This window comes from Polypterus senegalus, chromosome 12 (genome assembly GCF_016835505.1).
Source record: "Polypterus senegalus isolate Bchr_013 chromosome 12, ASM1683550v1, whole genome shotgun sequence".
In the NCBI taxonomy this organism is placed as follows: Eukaryota; Metazoa; Chordata; class Cladistia; order Polypteriformes; family Polypteridae; genus Polypterus; species Polypterus senegalus.
In genome coordinates this window covers 133,367,909-133,390,086 of record NC_053165.1, presented here as the reverse complement: position 1 = coordinate 133,390,086, position 22,178 = coordinate 133,367,909, and the positions used below count along the sequence as shown (strand labels likewise).

At 36.5% G+C, this 22,178-nt stretch overlaps 1 protein-coding gene across 4 annotated transcripts in view; it reads left to right on the top strand.

Moving 5' to 3' along the window:
* Window positions 1-22,178, top strand: part of LOC120541644 (zinc finger protein 609-like) — a 241,117-nt gene that overhangs the window by 89,161 nt on the left and 129,778 nt on the right. The gene's annotated exons all lie outside the window — the stretch shown is intronic.

Below are 22,178 nucleotides of genomic sequence, written 5' to 3'. Positions count from 1 at the left end.
TGGTTTTACAAAGACCTTTCCTGAGTGAAAATATCTTCCAAAGCTGCTCACTCTTAACATTTTTTAATGTAGGCTTTTTAATATAAATAATATAACAGTTCTGGGAGGATATTTGTAATCCTTTTTTCCACTGTGATTCAATTCTTGTTTTCTAGTACTGAAAGAAATACATATAGCTCATAGAAATGCAAAGCACAAAATAGACAATTAGCTGTCCTTATTGTACAGTGAATTATTTGTCTTTTGCACATGTATGCAGCATTCAAGTTGTACAAAACACAATTTAGGCACATTCCATGTACAAACTCCACTTAGGGTTTCTTGTGGAAGGGTGAACAATCGGAAAATGAGATGTAATGAGCAGAATTGAATCTGGGAAGGGCCATGTAATATGCACAAAGAAATCAGAGCGCAATTCGAGTCAGTGTTTTCAAATGTCTATGATCACCCATGAACACTAATGTGTCTCCAGTTTCAGTGGTTAAAAATGCCAGGGTTGTGTGGATAAAAGCTGAAAATGGAAAATAATGTGTGCTTTTTTTAAATGAAAATGTAGTAGCGTGGACATAACCTTACACTTCCCCCCTTTACTATATGCATATACACAAATACAATAGAAGAGTAACAGTAAACAATGGGATGTGAATCAAATTGTATCTTACTTTAAGTCCCTAGAAATAAAGTCTTTGGTTTACCAGCAAAATCAGTTCTTATGAGTTTATTGCATGGATTAAAAGATTAGTCTCTCTATGGAGAAACAAAAGTCTTTTTTCACCGCCTTTATTTAAAAGATAATGGCAGCCACCAGCAAACTTTTATTGTTCTTGTTAGTCTTGTTTATCCCATCTCCTTGCTCTTCTTTTTCCTTCACCATAACAGTTCCTTCTTATAGTCCATCCTCAATCAAACACCTTTCCAGGAATAGTTTAAATAGCTTTATGTGTTTTGCTTAATGAACTGTGGAAGTTAAGAACATTTCTTCTTTGCCATCCAATATTACAATTCACTTTTTTTTTTATTTCAGCTGGAAAAATCTATTCTGAAATTAAAACTGGCAATCATGACAATTATCTGCCTTTCACGAAAGTAACAGTAACAGAATAGCATCTGTTGGTGTTTACTGATAGAGCAAATGAGTAACTGAGAGTGCATGCATCTCCCCTGCCATATTGGCAAACATTGGGTTCCTCGCCCTCATTTCTGTAGCTCAGTGGGTGGGAACTGGAGTCATGGGATTACATTTATTGAATTTGCTGTGATAAACCTGCTTGATTAAATTTATTTCTCTATTCTTAATGGCACCTGAGGTATACTTGAAAGCATTTCCATTCTGTTAATCATACTCTCATCACCCATTGTACTCTGTGACTGGATACAAATTAATGTTTAATATTTTTTCATTGCGCAGTGAAGCATAATTTTGTACAGCTGGCCCTGGCTCCAAAATCTCATCATTTCTTTTTCTTCTTGGAATGTGCATTGATTGTAGTTGCTGCTTTAGCCCTCAGGTCACAGGCTGCAATGCAGGTGATTTATATACTTCACATTGTATCTCCACTTGTATTATTGCATAAAACAGAGTTAAGCTTCCAAAGTCAGACAGTTTCCAGCTGCAAATGGAACTTGAGAGCAATATGCAGATGAGAAGCAGATGGTTCTGTGAATAGACTTATTTATTTAATTTTTTTCTTCCCCATACTTGGTGTTTAGAAAGCATTTGGTAACACTTTCATTTTGCTTTCCCTAATATTATCAGTAAATAAAGAACTGAAAAAGGCATTCTTGTGTATGGAGTGTTTGGTTCTTTATAGTTGGGCAGACATTGAGCTCTGATCTGATGATGCCATGTGGATTTTATGCCACCCCCATTCTGAAGCAGAATTTCAACACTGTCAGAGCTTGCCATGTAAGATGGCATTTAGTGATGTTATGGTACAAAGAACAGATAAAACGTAAAGAAAAATTGGGTTAACAATTTGGCCAATCCATTTAATAATAAGTCAACAAATGTAACCACTGATGTCTCTTTTCTAAGGTATTTCTGTGGAGCCCTGTCCTGTAGTAGGTATGGATTGGGACTGATTCACCACTTTCCGAGATTTGAGCCGATAAGGTGATCCACAGATTCTGCACATGCGTGATAGCAATTACAGATAGCAGATACAAAAAACTTAGTCAATGAAAACTTTTTAATGAACATGTTAAAGCATAACACCTTTAATCCACAGTACAACATTAAAACGATTTTGAACATAAAAGGCCCTTTAGCCCAACATGCTTTCATATAGTAAATGGATTAAAAGAAACATGATGTGTAAACTTTGAGGAATGACCTGGCTGAAAAGCAGCTTGGAACCAATATGGTAATGTAAGAAAAAGCTAGATGTACACCCAAGCAGAGGCACCCGATAAAAACAGAAAAAGTAAATGCTTCACTGTTTGTTGATTTTTCTGTCTTTGTGTGTAAGTCTTTTTTCTCTCTCTCTCTCTCTGTCTCTCTCACATATATTTATCATTTTTTGTTACTACTACTCTGCCCCCGGCTAGCTTCGACTCTCCAACCCCCGGGTTTGGTTAACAGGATATACTGTACAATTTAAAGAAATTATTTTCATGGGAATTGTTACATATGCGTTATTTTCACTTTTACTTTAAAACATCAGTTAAAACAATATTTGAAATTAACTTTTCTTCAAGATCGCATTGAATTTTGATTCAGTGTTTGGATTTATATCGTGACAATGCAACGTATAACTGCCTGTAAGTGAATATCGTTTCTGTCTCTCTAATAAATAAACCGACTTTCTCTAATGTTTGTCCCTGTGATTTCTTAATTGTCATAGCAAAAGCTATTCTCACCGGATCCTGTAAATGTTTTAATACCAATGGCATATCAAGATCTCTTTTGGTGTCTAATGTTATCTGCGGAATATGTACTACATTATTGTCGCCTGTTAAAATTTTACATGTTAGAATTGTTCAACCAATTTTTAATACAAAGTACATCTAATCTTGTTCCATTGCATAATCTATCACTCATACATAAATTACGCAGTAACATTACGATACTGTAGTTTGGCCGGTGGAAGACCAGATGGTGTTAATGCTTGTAGATATTCTATGCGATATTTTAAATTGATGTTTTCATTTTCCGCACGTTCACCACCAACTGCTTCAGCATAGTTATTGATATGCATTTAGCCAATTTGCCGTGTAACCGATCAACAATTTTCACGTTAACTTGTTTGACTTCATCGTTTTTCGCTGCCATATTTAGATGAATGGGTGATTCTAAGCTGGATCTTTCTGTGTGTGTGTGTGTGTTCGTAAGTAAGCCCTTTAATGGATTGGTGTCTGTCCAGGTTAAGTGCTGGAATGCACCTGATGACCGTGGTCTTGTTTGAAAATAATTGTAAGTAGGATGTGACTTTAAACAATCTCATGGTAAAAGTCTCCATCTCCCGGGCCGCCTTTCCAAAATGTCTATTCAAAAAGTCACGTTTCATAACAGGATTATTCTCGTCTCGTCCCAATACTTTTTTATCATAACAGAGAGATATAATATTTTATTATTTTCCATTTTGTTGATGCCAAAATCAGAATAGTTACAACTGTTTGCAATATAATGTTGAGTGTTTTGCTTAGGGTCACACTGAGTCATGGGTGTGAGTTGAACTGGTGGCCTTGTGTTTTTTATAGTCCAATTCTACATTTCACTGTCTGCTTGTGGGTGTATGGTGAAGAAATACATGTTTGTAGTAACTGAAATATGTCTTGATAGAAGAAACCTTTGGTGACTTGCCTTTTATATAGGTGTTTTCAGTCCATGGATGATAAATAGATTTGCAATAAATAGTTAAATATACTAAAAGAATGCATTGCTCACATATGCCATAAGTACCCCTTATTTATCAAACTGAAGTTTTATCCAAAGACCCCAACAGGGCTGCAATTTTGGACTCCTAACTCCCTTCTGGCCCAGCCTTGAGGGGACACTGCCACCTGTCATGTGGGGGAATGAACTGCTCCTTGTAAGCCTGTTCGCCCAGTCCATCCATTATTGCCTCTTGGCCAGGATAAAGAAATGATTCATGCCTGCCCTTCCTTCCTGGCACCTACAATAGATAATTGCTTTCAACTCTTGATGACCTAATAGATAGTTGTTTGCCTGACAGACTTCAGTAAGTGTTTATATTACTCATTGATTTTTCTGAGTTCTCCCTAAAGGCTGTAGCACATTACACGACTGTTCTAGCAGTTTTCATTTCAGACTTATTTTACATAATCTTAGTGAGTTGGATATAGTCATGTAGACTGACATATTCTTTGAATCACTCCAGCCAGTCTGTGACTCACCCGAAAAAATCTGTGTGTATATAAGAGCTGACAGCTAGTGAGCACTTAGCCAGAAGTACTATACGTATAATTAGGGCTGTGTATTGGCAAGAATTTTGCGATACGATACGTATCATTATACAGGGGTTATGATGCAATATTTTGCAATACTGTAAGCAAGGTGATATATTGCAAATTTTGTAAACCTAATTTTAGGAAAACTGTCATAGTATAAAGAACACACCACCATAAGCATAAAATCTGAGTAAAAAAAAGCTTACCTTTTTATGTAATCAGAACAGTGAGATCTGCAACTGCATTTATCACAGTCCCTATTACTTCAGACATCATAGCAATTACCTTTTGTGCAATGTGAGAAAAGGAAGCAACTTGTTCCTATATCACTAAAAAATCGCTGTACTTTTTTGATCATGCTTTAAAAGTTCACAGCATGCTACACTATGTTTCAGGTATATTATAAGCAAATGCATAATGTCACAGCACTGGAATCTGAACAAAGGAATTAACGTTTGTTTACTGTATATCAGGAGGAATCTTTAGGTAAACAAATTAACGAAATTAAAAAATCAAGTGTTTATATATATATATATATATATATATATATATATATATATATATATATATATATATATATATATATATATATATACACATATATATATATACACATATATATATATATATATATATACACATATATATATATATATATATATACACATATATATATATACACATATATATATATATACACATATACATATATGTATATATATATATATATATATACACACACACACACACAGTGGAGCCTCGGTTCACGAATGTCTCTAAACAAGTACAAATCGGGTTATGACCAAAAAGTTCGCCAAACTTTTGTATCTGTTCACGACCACACACTCGGTTGATGAACAAGCCAGTTTCCCCTTCCAGTTCGTACGCGCCGATGATTTCTGCACGTTTTCAGTCTCTCCCTGTACTGTACATAGTCCCTCTGCGTGATGCACCGAGAACACTTTATCAAAACTGTAACCTCCTCTCAACCCAGTTTCCTCCTGTGGTATAGCAGCTCCACAGCTCCCGTCAAAAAGGCCAGTTTTAATGAATAATCACAGCACTCGCGGCTCAGCGAGGGGTGTGGTGGTGTGTGGTAGAAGCGGTTCCTGAGGAGTTTGTGATGTGGACGTTTCTCACCTAAGTGCACAGGTGAAAAGTGGTCCTCATCCATAATTGTTCCCAGGAGCTGCTGATTGCCACAACTACCACGCCTCTTCATAAATAGAAACGCAAGTTGGCTAAAGGAAAAAGAAGAGAACAGGAAAGAACAGGAGGTTGCAGGAGAAGGCAGGAAGCATATATATGTGCACGTGTGTGTGTGTGTGTGTGTGTGTATGTATATATATATATATGTGTAAACAAGTATTCTAGCAGTCCTATTTCTTCTGTAACATTCTCAAAGAATGAGGCTTTGGAGCCTAATTAAAACTTAAACCTGTTTTGGCTATGCTAGAACTGACAGACAGATACTGTAAGAGCGCCAAAATTTTTTTAAACATGACAAGCTTTCTATCAGATTTCTACCAAAGAATTCTTAAGTGCTTGCACTATTTGGGCAGCTTTTACTGAAAAATAATATTGTATGTCTGACACTGGGTAATATAACAACTGTGAGTTAAAGTCATTGTGACCAATGAAAGCAAAGTGTGTTGGCTTGAGATCAGTCTCATCATGGGTCTGTAGCTGCACTACATTAGGAGGAGGCCACAGTATCACAGTATGCTACAGTGGTCATGATTGCCAACAAAACCAGAAAATAAACTGCTAGATTTTTTTTTTCCCGCACATACCACAGTGGCGGTGTGAGGAGGAGTGTGTGCTCCCTAAGCTGAACTGGGACCTGGTTTAGGTTGGGCTTGTGGCTTTCACCTGATGTTGCTGGGTTAGATATTTGGTATTCTTTGATTCTAAGTTAAAATTAACAGGTTCCAAAGGCTATTTGGATTATAAAGATGCTGTGGATAAAAAGAAAAATCTAATATCTTCAAATATTTAATTTAGAGTTGGGCCTGGCACTACCTAAATTCCATGTATGTTGTTAGATTGCAAACATACACGCTATATCATTGGAAAGGGAATTGCAAAGTAATGAATTTGGACCTGCTTGGTTAGACTGAAGAGTGAAAATCCTGCACTAATTTCTCTCTGTTTTGTGCACCAGTTACCAAAGATGAAATCTTGTGGTTCAGCACTCATTTAGAATATGGTACAAATTCAGGAGACTATTGAAGGCTGAGATGTTATAGTCAATTGTGGTGTCCTTTAGTGCTTAGTATACTGTATATTAACAAGTGTGAGAGATGGTCTGTGGCATTAGGCAGTTTTAAATATAGAATTGTGTGCTTGGCTCCAGTCAGGTGTGGTTGTGTGCACTCATTCTTTACTCTATGGCTAATTGGGGTACTCGGCTGATTGTCATGGGTAAATCAGTCAGGCATTTCAGTTGTGTCTCTGAGGAAGTGGCTTGTCACACTTACACCCAATAAGAGAGGATAGTTGAAAAGGTGCCTGCGCAGAAGAAGAGGGGAAATAGAAAATAGGCCAGCGAGAGAGAAGGACGAGTGAGAGGCAGAGGTTAAATGAGGAAAAGAAGAGAGACCAAGATGGAGAGAGTGTGCTAGTGAGCGAGCCAGAGATTGAGAGCATCTGTACAGCAGGGAGTTAGCTTTCAGGACTGCAGGAGCCTGAGACTAAAGAAAGGGCACTTCTGTCGAGCGATTTCCAGGGAGTAGGTGCAACCCATTATGCAGTGTCTCTGCAGTGTCTGCAGGGACAGGTAGCAGGGATATGTGCAGCTCGGCATGGCACCCCACGCATGCCGAGTGCCTGGCAATGGGGATCTGAGCCTGGATATGATGATTGACTGCATCTGTCGGGTGGGCGTCTTCTCAGTTGCCTGATCCTGTATTGGATAAGCAGAGGAGAACTCATCATTGAGAAAGCAGAATTGGGACTCATGGCTGTTTTAAAGGAAGGAACAGTCTCTCTGCTTTGTTTTAACATCATTGTTTTTAATGGAATATATTTATTACTGCTTTTAACCTTCACACTGTTTTTATGGATTATTTATTCATTTATTGAAGAGTTGGTGCACTACACTGTTAATGTTTTTTGGAATGATTTTATATAAAAGCACTAACTCTTTTGCACTTACCCCTTGGCTGGATGTGTTTGTCCTCATTTGCCTGTCTTATCTCGGTTGCTGTATTGATAATCTTGGATGCAAGACGTTCCCTAAGGGCAAACAGGAGCATGGACCTACCCAGGATTGTCACAACAATTTGGAACAACAGTGCCCTAAATATAGCATATTTTGTAAATGCTTCTACTACAGCCTTTTGAAATGAAACCTGACCAGCTTTACTAGCATTTCCACCTACTTATACTATTCTAACTTCATTTAGAATATACCAGTGTTTCCTCTGGCCATAATCAAATATGCTGAACCATTGTTTACCCTTTGGTTATTTCAGTTAAACCTTTTCTTTTCTGTGTAGAAAGCTAAGGGGGGGAGGTATATTAGAATTAAATTTGATTTATTATTCTGTAATTTTTCTTTTGTAATGAAACCTTGCTATCACTTAAACAATATATTTTTAAAATTAACTGGGTTAAAAAATGTATTTCTGTGATTTGGTGCAAGTGGCTTCATCATATGCATCATAACTCCATTAGAAATGGATCACAAGTTACTGGAAACTCTACGGAACATAAAACTGAACAAATCCTCGCTCTGTGTGTGTGTGTGTGTGTGTGTGTGTATAAATAAGACTCAGCCCCGCTGCCTTTACTTGATGCAATTTTTCTCCACCCCCATATTTTCAGTTAGCTGTCTGGTTTAACCTAAAGTGAGTTATTTCTAACACAGAAAGGTAGTTTGATTGCAGCTATGACTGAAGTAAGATACTTTCATGTAAAGAGAAAGCATGTATTCAAATGTTAGCAGTAGGCTGTCTGTGAAGCTGTTTAAATAGATTTAATCTTCTGAAGTGCATAAAAATACTGACATTCATTTTTTAAATGTGCCAGTCAATACATTGCTATTTTGTTTGACTTTTATTCTCAAACCATGAAAAAAGGAACAGAAAACAAAATAATTCAGTAAATAGTAGTGTGCAAAATGGTGCCGCATTGGTGGAATGATAGTTGACTTTATGTTTGTATTAATGATGACAGTCTTACAATTGAGTTACATTTACCTCTTGAGAATAACACAGTTTTTAAATCTGCAGGTCTTTTGGTTTTGACAGTATGATATCTCTATCTCACAGCTGAGGTGAGAACAAACTGTGCCTAAGGCAGTTTGACTTTCTTTAATAGCAAAGGAGTTTACTTGGAGTGCTGATCTGTTTAATTGACAGCAAGTCTGCAGGTCACAACTGTTAGATAGATAGAACTGTATTTGTCCCCTCAGGGAAATTTGTCTTTTTATAGAAGCTCCATAAATCAGTAAATAATATTACTATATTTTTAAAAATAACAAATACACACAAAATTGACTAAAGAGAAAGAAAAAAAAATAAAGTTAAACAACAGTCCCAGTCCCAGTGAGGCATTGAGAAAAGAAAAGATAAAAAGTCTGCTCTACCCCTTCTTGTATAGTTCCTCTGTCCCAAGAGCAGTCTAGCCTGTCATCAATATGGACTCTTAAGTTCTTGTAGCAGTACACCACCTCCGTATACACAGCCCGCATAGTGATCGGACATAGAGGCTCTTTGGTGCGGCAAAAGTCAATAACCAGTTTCTTGGTTTTGCTGATGTTAAGTTGCAGACAATTCTCTTTGCACCAAGAAACAAAGTTCACCACCTGACTCCTATATTCTTTCTCATTCCCCTTTGTCAGTACACCCTATATGTGCAGACAAATGTGAGGATTTCTGCAAATGACATGACCTGTTATATTTATAGTCCAAGGTGTACAGGGTTAAAAGAAAATGAGACAGGACCGTTCCTTGTGGTGCTCCAGCGCTGCTCAAATCCACATCAAAGAGACAGTCTGTGAGCCTCACAAACTGTGATATGCCTGATAGTCCATTATCCAGGGCATCATGTGTTCATTCACCTGTATATCTCTTTGAGTTTACTCCTTAAAAGGGGTGGCATGGGGGATATTGAACGCAGCAGATAAATCAAAAAACATAATCCTGCTAGTACTGCCAGCTTTATTCAGCCTTGTGGAGCAGATAGATAAATTCATCCTCCAGCTCTGGTTACTTTGATCTTTATCGTAATCCTAAAATCGTCAGAAATCTGAAGGGTTAGTTTTTTTTTCCCATAAAGCAGTGTGCATAAGCAGTTTAGTTTGTTTTTTTATCTTCTTATTTTAAAACCAAAACATAATCATGAGAAACAACCCCATCAAATAAAAATGACATAGAAAGTGCAATAGTATGTTCTGAAGACAATCCTTGAAACTCCACATTCAACACTCACTTGATGAAAAGAGATATATGATTAGAGAGTTCTGTCTAATTGTTTTTACTTTGGAATTAAATTAATGAATTCCTGACACATTCAGAAAAAAATTCTAAACACATTCTTGTAAAGAGAACTAGATTTTTTTAAATTTGACATAATATTGAACATTGCTTTCCTCTGGGGTATAAAGGGTAAATTAGGATTCTATACAGGTAATGTTATTTTTAATTTTTATAGGAGATTTTTAAGCCATCTAATGTTACTCCAAATATTTCTGTTGAGACATTAGAAGTGATTTTTGAAGTCCAGCCAAGAGATATACCAATATTTATGGTCAAGATGGTTTTAGAAATATATCATTCCCAAAATATGGGCTAGAGATGCAGGCAACAGTGTGCACTTGTTGGATTTTGCCTTTATGAATCATTGTACAGAAATTTACACCAGAAGCAGTATATGTGAGCAATGATGATTAGTTTTTTAATTGGAAGGAGAAGATTAGGGACATTGGAGAACTTAGTGAAGTGAGGGTGTTGCATGAAATATGATGTTCTTTAAATGGATTGGCTATCAGTGATCTACAGTATAATGTTATTTCATTTGATTAAATAAAGAACATATTAAAATAGTTTCATAGCACTTTTTTCTTTCTTTTTTAATGTAGATGATGTCCTTTATAACATTGAATACACCTATGTGTGTTTAATCTCCTATAGTGAGTTAATAGATAAATAATGATGTCTCATTTGACTTAATATAGAATCTACAAAGCGGGCTGTAAGTAGCATCTTGTGAAATTAAATTACTGCTTACTGTCATGCACTGTTTACCCAAGCACTGCAAGTTTTTGGATGCAAAGATTAAAGTTTTGTCAGATTTCATTTGCCATTTTTCCCCAATTATACATATTGTAATAGGCCAACTCTTATTCTAAATGTTTTTTTTTTTTTTTTAATTTTGTGAACTCTACATGCCAGCGATTACAGAATAGGTAAAGTATGCCTTTTGTATGACTCAAATTCCTAAATAAGTAAAGCAACAATCCTAAAGTAATCTATCACACCTCATTGGTTATACAGCTTGCACAGGCAGGTTTTTCCATGCTGGATTCAGGCCTGTCATAGTTTGAACAGTTTACATTCACTTGAAAGCACCCTAAATGTTTCAGTCTGTTGTGTCTCTCTGTTTCAGAAAGAGCTCTCTGATATTATTAGAACAGCTCCTCGCTTTAAAGATTCTGTCGGAAAATAAAGCTCATTTGCAAGTAAATAATTTTTCACAATTAGATATGCAGCATTAATAATGTGTACATTAACTGTTCTTTCCAACAGCCCCACCCTCCAAAACAGCTTAAGACTTGACATTTACTACCTCTTTTGTATTGGCTGTCACATGATGTGTGTCTTATTGTCAGGCAAAACTATTATATGTTTGACAGAGCAATCCTAATTATAAAAAATACATTTTTGCCGCCTCCTGTTTGGCCCAGTATAAATACAAAGGTCAGATAATAACTACTGTAAGTTGGACCACGAGCATGACCACTTTCCCCTGGTATTGACTAATGTGAGTGATGCTAGCTATAAGAATGAAGAGTGACTCATTGGCAGAGTAGTGACTGTTTTTCCAGAGGCCCTTTTTCTGAGTGTAAAAAGATTTAAAATAAAATCTCTTACATATATTTGTGGTGTTTATTTCAGCAAGTGCTACAGTATCTCACCAAAGTGAGTACACCCCTCACATTTTTCTAAATATTTTATTATATCTTTTCATGGGACAACACTGAAGATATGACACTTTGATATAATGTAAAGTAGTTAGTGTACAGCTTGTATAACAGTATAAATTTGCTGTCCCCTCAAAATAACTCAACACGCAACCATTAATGTCTAAACTGCTGGTATTCACTGGAAACATCTTTTTTCTTTTTGCCGCAATCGAGTGCTGCAAAAATGTACATTTTGTTTCCTAATATGAACTGTTGTTGTTTTTTCGTGTCTGCCGTTTCTATAGGAGGGTGACAATGAGTTAAATTCCAATGGATGTTTTTCAAATATTGACGAGCAATAAGCGAAAGGTATCACTGAAAACCGGAGGAAACAAAAAAGGCAAAAAAAAAAATGTATGAGGATAGTTCGAAGAAAGAAAAATAAATTAGTGTTTCTGTTTGGAGATCGTTGTACACAACTGAGCTGCGGCCACAGAACTAACTGCACTGTGGATGATTCATTCAGGCATTTCAAGGTGTTTTGGGCACTTTGTTGTAATGAAAGTACTTTGTAGTAACAAGATTTCTATAGACTTGTGTCATATGGGGAAACTGTCGGGACCATAAAAATACTTTGTTGTAATGTAAATTTCGTTGTGAAGATATTTGTTGTAACGGAATTTTACCTGTATTTGATTAATTAAATGACAGCCTCACATGGGTGTGAAGTTGTAAATTTCTCTTTTTAACACTTGCAGGGATAAGGACCACATTTCCCAGCTCCTACAATATTAAGAAGCAGTCCGGCTCTGTATAAGTAAAATATGTAGGGAAATTTTCATATAAATACTCTTGAAAGTTGTACAAAGCCATGGGAATTTGTCAAATGGGACAAAATGATGACCTCTTGTTTCTTTTCAATAACTCGATGGTAATATTGTTTTTCGAGCAACACAATACCTGCTTGTAGCATTTCCCTTGCCTTTTATTTTTGAGGGATAAACTTGAAAGGTCATATTTCATGGAGTTTTCAGCAGGTAGAACAGAAAGTCAACACTGACCTTTCATCTCTCCTAAAACTCTGACCAAAAATGTACATGAACAGAATGAATTGGGGAGGTGTGATGGCACAAATGATAGCTCAAAAGATTTCCAATGCACATGAATATGCAGCATTACACTTGTGCTGAGATATGAAAGTTTATATGTGAATCACTGTAGAAGATAATCTATGACATTCTGTAGGGTACAACAGATTTCCAGATGCAAATTGTGCCTTTGCAAACAGACTGTGATAATAATACACATAAACACAAACCAAAGTGGATTTGTTATCTTTTATTCCCATCAGTTATAGGAAAAAAAAAATCATCACAAATTGTTTTTGGTGTGTCTGAGTAGTGATCACCATTCCAGATCTTTAAGTAATGGTACTCAAACATTTGGATACATCTACAGCTGTCATGCATAAGACGATTTTTCATAACTGGTTTATATGGCAATATTTAAAAAAAAATGCACACATTTGGGATGTTGTGAGCACATTTGTGGAAAACTGGCATTAAGTAATTTTAGATTTTTTTCATGGATGTTTTGATACAGTTTGATGTTATTAAAGTTTTTGAAGCCCACTATATATCAGGAATTTTCCATAGTACATTTGCAATATAAAAGTTAATATTAAAATATTTTTCCTGGTCATCACTACAAATACCTTGTGGCGAGTAACAGATTCAGAAGTTATCATTTTTGGATGGAATATTTTGTTTCCTTTCACCCTTATTATCTGTTACTTTAGTTTATTTGAAGCTTTTGTAGCAAGCAAAGGCTACAAAGTATAACTCAGGTGGTCACTGCCTTTCACTTGTCCAGCTTTATGGGTGAAAATCATGTACTGTAATCAGCTAGAAGAGATATTACTGCTTTTCCATGTTGCAGTGTCTGTTTTACAAGCAGGAGGAGGAGACAATGAGACATTTTTACAACCAGTAACACCTTTAATGGATTTAGTGAGGAATGTACTTTTTCTCGCTCGTACATGAAGGCTAATTGCCTTATTATATAAAAAAAAAAAAAAACGATGAAAGTGATGTTTCCTGTCCTGAACTATGATAATGATTTCCATGTGTTGTGGTTGCGCTTGTGGAGTAATTTTCTCTTTATTTAAAATCTAGACTTTCATTCTTTAAGCAGTGTCCTTACCACTTTATGTACCCTTCATCTGCCCCTTTTGAGTTAACAGGAAAGGTTTCTATCTGCATCCATCTCAGTATGGGAAACATTATGTGTGACAAGCAGCTCCCCAACACTCAAGAACTCTAAATGCAGATTTATTTTTTGGATAACTTTTGTAGCATATGTTGTCATTGAGTTTTGTTACACTGCTGGAGGGCTCTATGTTAAAATAGGTGGTACAAGGACTGACACAACAGCATCTCTGTGCACCCAGACAGCTAGACATTGACAGACAATGAACATCGGGTGATAATAAGAGTTGAAGGGAATGTCAGACTTTACAGTTACAGTAGCTGATCTCCTTGCCTAAGGATGTCCGATTACATGACTAAAAAGTGCAGGGCATATCAAATTGGACCAGTTCATGACAACTTTATAGGGCCTTTTCACATTTCCAAAGTATTGCAAGTGCATCCATTTTTTTAACATGTTGCCTGATAAAGCTGGTGCTGTACAAATACTTTCCAAGTACAGTGAGTTCTGCCTCAATTGTGGCTCTTTTTTGTTTTTTCCATTCTGCTATTGTATGTAAAACAGGCAATATCAGACAGGCGAGTCTCTGTTTTGTTTGAGAGGTCAAAAACATCTCCTTATTACTGCACTATATGCCTTTGTTCTTCTGACTAAGTGCCCATTGGTTCTCAACTTTTGTACACAGAGCCCACCTGTACAACTTAAATCAAAATTGACAGGGCGAGTCACAGACTGTTTGGACAGAGATGTTGGGTATGTTGGACTACACAATAGGTGGTCATGGGGGCACAGTGCAAAAAGCTCCGTCTTACTAAAGTTATGTGAATAAAGTCATGTAATGTTACAGGGTCATTATTTAACTTTTGCTAATATAGAGCAGCAGTGATAATGCCACCATTGTCCACTAAATATGTCTACCTCAATGTAGTTTGTAGTACAGTGGACCCTTGACTTACAAACTCAATTCGTTTGTGAGGGCCAGTTGTAACTCAAGTTGGTTGTAAGTCAAGACTATTTTTCCCATAAGAAATAATGGAAATACCCATAATGCGCTCCGAACCTCCCACAGCAACACTTACTTAACCTTTTCATAATAAAAAAGGGTTGTATAATGTGCATAATTTACCAAAACACCAATAATTTTTCTAATGTACTAACCAAAAAGTTATAAAAAGTCCCTAGCCTACCAGAAACAACAATTTCATACTGTACTCACCATTTAATTTGACATCTTTGGGCTGCAGGAAGGGAGGAGGAGGAGAATGAAACGGAAGGTGGTTATTGTTTAGAAGGAGCCTCCTTATGCAAATCTTTTCTTTGTAAAATTGTCGAGATGGTGGATTTCAAAATGCTGTACATATTAGCGAGATTGGTCACGAACGCCACTCTCATATTTCCGCACAATTTCCTTCTTTGTTTCGATTGTGATCACTGTTTCTCAAGTTAATAATGACAGTAGTCGAGCATTCAGTTCAAAGCTGGCCGTGTTGTGAACTGCTGTAATAATACACTCCAAAGCAAGCCGGTGCTGACTCAGCCTGATGACATCATCATGTGCCGCGCCAGCCCGCTAGCTAACATCCCTAAACAATCACTTTCTTTACCTTCGTTACCTTCTCTTCCTTCCTTAGCAATTATACGTCTTGCTTGCCATGGTCTTAGTGAATTATATATATAGATAAATCACTGCACTGACCGAAATTACGTCCACAAACACATGTATCTGGGCTTCGACTGACGCTTACGAACGCTTTCGGCTCTTTGTTTACAATCGCACAAGCGGATACACGTGAACGCATTTGGGTAAATGCAAGATGTTGGTCGTAAATCAAAACAAAAATTTTGGTCGTAAATCAAGTTGTTCGCATGTCAGGCCGGTCGTATATCAGGGGTCGACTGTACTAAGAAAAAGTTTTAAGCTACATAAGAAAATTATCTTGAAGGGAAGTGTTCACTTACTTGTGCAACAATTATGTATTAGAATCCATCCATCCATTATCCAACCCACTACAGTATATTCTAACTACAGGGTCACGGGGGTCTGCTGGAGCCAATCCCAGCCAACACAGGGCACAAGGCAGGAAACAAACCCCGGGCAGGACGCCAGCATACCGCAGGGCACACACACACACACCAATAACACACTAGAGACAATTTAGGATCACTAATGCAATGCAAAAAAAATTAATAAAATAAGAAGTAACAAGTTTATTGTGTTTCTTCTAAACCTGTTATCTTGTGAGGTGTCCAGAATATCACTGATGTGGTTCCCAGACATGGACTTTAACAAATATATGGAGTGGCAGTGGTGCCTTGAGGAATATACTTGATATATATTTGTTAAAATCCACCAAAGCACCTAAGATTCAGATTAATTAGATAGTGGTTAGTCAAAGCAGGTGTGCTAGAGGTGCAACTTAAATAAATGAGTTTATTTGAGAGTTACCACGAATACTGGGATGCCTCAAGAAGAGGTCCAAAAACGGTGAAGCTAATACACTTTGATGATCGTAATTCACAGTTTTATATTAAACGATCGTCAAGGCATTTGCACACCCATTCAGATTTGCAAGATGTAGTGCTAAAGCTGCCATAAAGAAGCTTGAAGAAGTGGATAAGCTGAAGACCGATTTTGATATGGAAGACACAAAAAGCTGTCTATAACTGATGAATTGTAGTTAATGGTTACCTTAAGTGACACATGTGACTAAGTTATCTTGCACCAAATTATTTCCTTCAAGTGTGAAGAAGTCTCAAAGGAAGTGATTTTTATAGGGCATATTGCATCTAAGAAACCATTCCTGCATAAAGTCAATAAGCATAACAGAATTTCCATACGTGAAACACCATAAAATTCAGTTAAACAAATGTGGCAAGAAAAATCCAAATTTGACATTTTTGGTTCATAAAGATTCAGGTATGTCCGGAAATATTTGTCAGTAGAACATTAATACTATCTTGAGCCTTCTGTGAAGCATTGTAGTATCTCTGTCGTCATATTGGGATGCATTTTAGTCAACAGGATCTGGTCAAGACTGAGTGAGAAATAAACAGTTGCCATGCAATTATCATTCATTCATCATTCACAGCATTCATCATGCTGGGGCATTGTGGAAAATGACTTATTGGCAGAAACTTCATCTTATAGCACTGTAACAACCTCAAATATCCTGCAAATACAATTAAGGCCAAAATAAAAGGAGAAATGTGCAGATGGGACGCTAACAGTATTAGATTGGCCATCTTGGAGCTCTCTCTTTAATATACCTAAAGTTTTGTGGGTAAAGAAATAAACACAAAGAGCTGCCATAGTAGAAGGTAGAGTTTTTTTAAAGTTTGTTGTCAGATTTGTCTTAATTTACCACAGGAATACAGCAGTATACCAAATTGCTAATGTGTTGAATTTGAAGGACGGCAGGGATTGCACAATACTAACTTGTTTTAGAGACAGCACATTTTTATTAGTTTTTACTATAATGGTTTATAAGCATGTGTATTATAATTATATATACACACATTACCGGTCAAAAGTTTTAGAACACCCCAGTTTTTTCTTCAAATTTAATCCATTTAAATGCAATGAATGTTCTAAAATGATGAAAAGGTAAGTAATAAACTGCCAGAGGTTTTAAAGTTTAGGTTAGCAAAAGCTAAAAAAAGGAAATTTCAGAGTATTACAAATGGGCCTTCTTCAGGGAACAACTAACAGGTTACAACCGCCAAATGTTTTACGCAATTAAAGTAAATTAAGCCTTGCAAGTTGAGAAATTTGCACAGGTGTCCCAACTTCTGTTGATTACTTAAAATCCCTCTGTCTGTCTTAAAGCTGAGTTGGTACAGACTGTGTTACTACACCCTCTAAAATCTTACTTGGACAATATTCCAGTGATAATGGCAAGAAATTGGCAATTAACAAATGAAATGAAACAGAGCATTATCACCCTTAGAAGTGTAGGCCTTTCAAGTAGAGAACTTGCAGACCAAATCAAAAGTGTCAGTGAATATGGTGTCCTACATAATCCAAAGCCAATTGGAAACTGGAAGAATCTTGTGGTATAGCTCAGGAAAGGTTTGCTAAGAAAAGATTCCAGAAGAGAAGGTGAAAGAAGGAAAATTAGCTTAGCCAGTGAGAGAAAGACGAGCGAGAGACAGAGGTTAATTGGAGAGGAGACAGAAACACGAAGACAGTGACAGAACCCATTCTGCAGGGAGTGAGAAGTGGGTGGTTAGGAGTGAGCTTTCATTGGTGCAGGAGCCTGGAGCTGAATAAAGGGCAATTGATGGCATCTCCCACAAGGGCCAAGTGTGAGCGATGGGAGAGGCGTGTGTGGCTCAACAGGTTGTCCCAAAGACACCTGATGGAACGGTGGCAGGAAACAGAGCCAGGATATTAAGGTTCACTGCTCCTGTCGGTCAGCATCTCCTCCTGCAAGTTCTGAACAGGATAAGGGGAGGAGTCGCCAGGTTTTAAAAGGGTAGTATTTGGGGCTTAATGTTTTGTGGATAGTCTCTGGTTTGAACCTCTGATTTTTAATGGATTATTTACCGTTCTCTGTGTAGTTTGCATGTTTTCTTCTTGTGTGTGGGTACCACTGTTTCTTTCCACATTCTAAAATTATTCCATGAATCTGTTTTTTTTTTTGTGTGTGTGAAGACTAGCTTTTGTGTGAAATTGTGGGATTTGGCAATGTTATTTATTTATTGTGACATTTAGTTTGGTAAACTCATTATGCAGCCATTGCTTGAAGAGAATCTGCTATTGCTGTCTGCCTATAGTTTTAAATGTTGCGAGTCACCTTAGATATTGTGCTTTTGAGGACTGGTATTCATTAGAACACTGGTGTTAATGGGTGAAACCAGTTACATTTTGCAAAATGAAATCTTTGAATATAATATAAAAATAAATAATTCTAGACATCTTAAGAATATTTATAAAACAAGATAAAAGTGTACAAATATTGACTTTTTGTTTTTTTTTTTAATACAAGAATGGGTAAAGTGTTATTCTACTGTGCTGCTTCTTGCCAACGGGTTCAGATTTGTCAGACACTTTCAAAATATTTGAAATTTCTTTTAGGGCTTTAAAAATATAAACTGAAGTATCTGCTTACTTAATCCAGCTTTTTGTTAGATAGAGCTGTGTGGAAGCAGAGAGACTTCAGTCTGAATACAGATACCATAACTGGTTGACAAATCAGTTCAGTATCAGGAGTACTTCATTAATTTGTTTATTTTTTTTGCTTTTATTTTCTAATGCTATTCATGTGCTCATTTGTCTATACTTTTTTTCATTATTTCTGAAACATTACTACGACATGATTTTGTGTGTGTGTTTTTCATGGTACCTGCAATTTTGAGTATCTGGCCCCAGTGATGCTGCTGCTTGTTATGTAATACAAATGCTTGTGATCCATGAGATCATGGAAGACCTAGAGGGAGACAGACTAGTGTTTGACCACTCAGTTTTGATTTTAGTTTTCATTTACATTTCTTACTTTGAATTTGTAAATTATATAGCAATCTCGTCGTACCTTTTATACTGATTTTTATTTGTAGTTTTCATTTTCATAAATTCTTAGCAAGTTGTAGATAGTCACACTGCATGCCAGTGGACTCAAGTGACTAAGTCACAATGGTCTCATTTAGCCACAACAAAAACAGAGGCTTGATTTTGGCTTTAATCGTAGAGACAGCTGACAACCAATGTGTAAGTGGTCGATACGAAAATATTAACAAGCTCCTCAAAAAACTGTGCCACTTATTGGTATTTTGTAACATTAATTGTCATTGGCAGTGTTTTTAAATTCCCAGCCATCCCCTAATGATGACGACACTACATTGTCAGGCAGTTGCTTAGCTGCGTGTTTACATTCTCTGCTCTCCAGTCATCATGACAGATAGGATAAAATTGTTGGCTCATATTGGTAAATGTAATATATGTAAAAAGGTAGATGCATGTAAAGAGGGTAGTAGTAGCAACCTCATGAAACACTTACAAGTACAACGTTATATAAATGTGAAGCAGTGCATTGTGTTTGACTGCTTCAAGATAGAGGCTGCTGAAGCGTACTCAGTGCAGCCTCCCAGCTTTGATGCTGCCGGATTTAGCCAAAACTGAAAGTACGACTGTCTTGACATTGTCAAGTCAAGGTAACACTTGTTATCGTTATAAACGTCTGTAGTCATTCACTCAGGACATAGAAAGTGAGCATCGGTTTTAATTTTTGTTCAGGCAACGTCAGTCAAACATCAGCCACAGCTTTGTCAGTGGATATCAGAATTCAGACACTTAAGTCCACCTCATTCTCCATCACCTGATGAGGAAAGATGATGAAGGTCACAGGGCTGTTGCAAAGTTTATTGTGAAAGATTTATAGTCCTTCATCACAGTGGAGTCGGTTGGTTTAGGTATGCATAGCACAGCATAAATCGCTAACTGCTAGGTAGTTATCTTGAGTTTGAACTGAGCTGTCGTGACAACCAGGGATAAGTGAATTTACAACCATAATCATCAATGCAAAAACCGAACAAAATTGTTGTCTCAGTTGTGAATGGTTTTTTTTTTCCCCCAACTGTAGGTAGAGGATAACAGCCCTTAACCCCAGTTAAAAGCCTCCTTAAAGAGATGAACGAAATCTCCTAACATCATGTCATGCCTTTATTTTTGTACCATATTATGGAGAGTAATAGCGATAAGAGTATCACTAAGAATCAATATTGATAAAATCCTAATGATACCCATCTCTACTCATGAGTCTATTAATTAGCCCTGAAAATGACCTTGTGATAATTAGGAAGTTTTAACAACGTGCTGAGACTTCACGAGAGGGTCATGTAATATTTCATCCCAAACAATTCCTATTTGTATAATCAGACATCCTTATGGTGAGTCTGTCAGCAACCGCGCTCTGACATGACGTGGTGTAGTTTGCCACTGGCTTTGAAGACTTAGAAGAGGCCCAGACAATCTTCCCCCAAACCCCGATTCCCTAAGGAGAAAAGTTTGAGGATATTTACTGCTGTCAGTCTGACGCACCTTTCTGTGTAAATTGAACAAGCTGCAATGCATTGCAGGTAACCTTTGTGTGTACACACACTCTACTCCTGCTGATTGGATAAATCTAATAACAACATTTATTTATATAGCACATTTTCATACAAACAGTAGCTCAAAGTGCTTTACATAATAAAGAATAGAAAAGTAAAAGACACAATAAGAAAACAAAATAAATCAACATTAATTAACATTGAATAAGAGTAAGGTTCAATGGCCAGGGGGGACAGAAAAACAAAAAAACTCCAGACGGCTGGAGAAAAAATAAAATCTGTAGGGAGTACAGATTTGAACCCTTCCTTTTTTAGTAGAGCATTTTATTCATTAAAACGAAAACAAAAAAAATCATAAAAAAGGCAATGGTTATAAGGAAAACAAAGACTTAAAAGAGATTACTTACTACATTTATGAACTCTTTATAGTATTCTGCAGTAGTAATCGTTGTTACCCATCTTGTGATCCAATAAAAATGTTGCTGACCTAAAAAAGAGACCAAGAATGCTTAACTTTATTGAATGTTTTCTCAGTCACTAATCAACATGGATCTTTCATCATTATCTGAGAAGTCTTCAACCTATTCTGCACGTGTATTAAAGTTTAGTGGTACTTGTTTGCAAAATCAGTAAATTAAAGGAATACTCCACACTAAAATAAGTTTATATGCTACCCCATTTGTTTGTAGTGTTGGCTGAGAAACATTTTTGAATCTGAAATTTTAATAACATTTCTGATAGAATTAAAGCATATGGTGACCAATGCTGGATAACAGCAAACAATATCAAAAATTTCCATTAAAAAAATCTCTGGTTGTTCATGTCACATAATCCACACATCAAGTCATCTAGTTGTATGCTCAATGTAAATAAAACATGTATTTTTTGCTAAAATATTGACAATAACTACCTTGAGAAAATGACAGTAGTCTACAAACAGGGAACCTGTTCATATGGGATTTTGTTTTTGTATTTAAAATCATGATCCTGTGTGAATGGGCTTTCCGTTTGTGGACTACTATGTTGGGTGTCTTTATCGAGTTTGTTCTTATGTGTGTGTGTTGCTCTCTACCCAGTAATTTTGTCGTTCCCATATGATGCTGTTTAGACCCTTAATGAAGCTTATGAGAGTATGATTTGTCAAGTACATCAAAATGGCAGTTGTGGCTAAAATAACTTGACATTGCCCTATATACTACATTTCAAGACACTTTTTGTAAAATATTTGTTAAATTCAGTTGTGAACATGGTGAGATGCATACACCCCTTGTTTACATGCTTTAATCTATAGTGGTAAACCTCTCAGGCCTGCGGAGTAACTGTAAAGTGTCCTTATCACCCTTTTTCTGTAGGTTATGTTTTTGATTAAGGCCAGAGTGGGACA